Here is a 951-nt window from a genome sequence, read left to right as displayed (position 1 = left end):
TTTTCGAAGGATTTCCTCCATTCAAATTATTATTTAGTGCTTCATCTCCATTTTCTGCAACAATGCTTTTATTAAAATGTATAGCGTGAAGAAAATCACTGCGATGAAAGATCTGCTGCCATTTTTTTCTTCGAATATTAACAGGTAAAATTCTTGTTTTTGTTTTGAGGCTTTTCTTATGCTCAGGGGATTTAAATTGTTTACTTTTTGGGGGGTTTCCGCATTCTGCCGCAAAATATCACTGATTTTTTTTTGGTTCAAGCCTGAATGTTGAATTCGCGTCACTTGACATAACTTTTATTTTCGAGGTGGACCGTGCAAAGCCGGGCGACGCAGCTAGTAATAGTTAAAGTTTGCAAAAATAAATATATAAAGTCTTTTTAATCCGGAGTTAATTAAAATAACTTCCAACCATTGGAATGACGGAAAAACTTGAAGGAGGCATATGGACTGAAAACTTAAACACACTATGCAATTTTCGGCAAAGTCAATTTCAAAAAAAGTTGGCATGTTTCCAAAAAAACAAGTTTTAACCTATAAAAGCTAAAATTTCAAGGCTTTAAATTTTTATGATCATTCATTTTATGAAAGAGAAAGAAAAAAAGTAGAAAAGTAGGCTAGTAAAATGCTAGCACGACCACACGTACTTTGCGTAAAATACTAGCAATGCAAGGCTTGATTTTTTTCCAAAAGAAGCAAAATAAAATGTAATGATATAAATCAGAGCTTCATAATTTACATGTATATTTTTTAAAAAAATTATTTTACTTATTACATTTAGTACTTAAAAATGAGCTTGAATTTTCTTCCTCTCAACCATCAATAAAATTCGCCTATCTGGAATGCGACATTTACTACACTTCCACATTTTTACGCAAAAGTTTCACCCAAAAATTGAGAGATTCCCTGACATTTCTAGAAATTTCAACAATTTGTGACTTTTCCTGACAA

The sequence above is a fragment of the Uloborus diversus genome, unplaced genomic scaffold (genome assembly GCF_026930045.1).
Source record: "Uloborus diversus isolate 005 unplaced genomic scaffold, Udiv.v.3.1 scaffold_273, whole genome shotgun sequence".
NCBI classification, from domain to species: Eukaryota; Metazoa; Arthropoda; class Arachnida; order Araneae; family Uloboridae; genus Uloborus; species Uloborus diversus.
Note: the sequence above shows the minus strand (reverse complement) of the source record.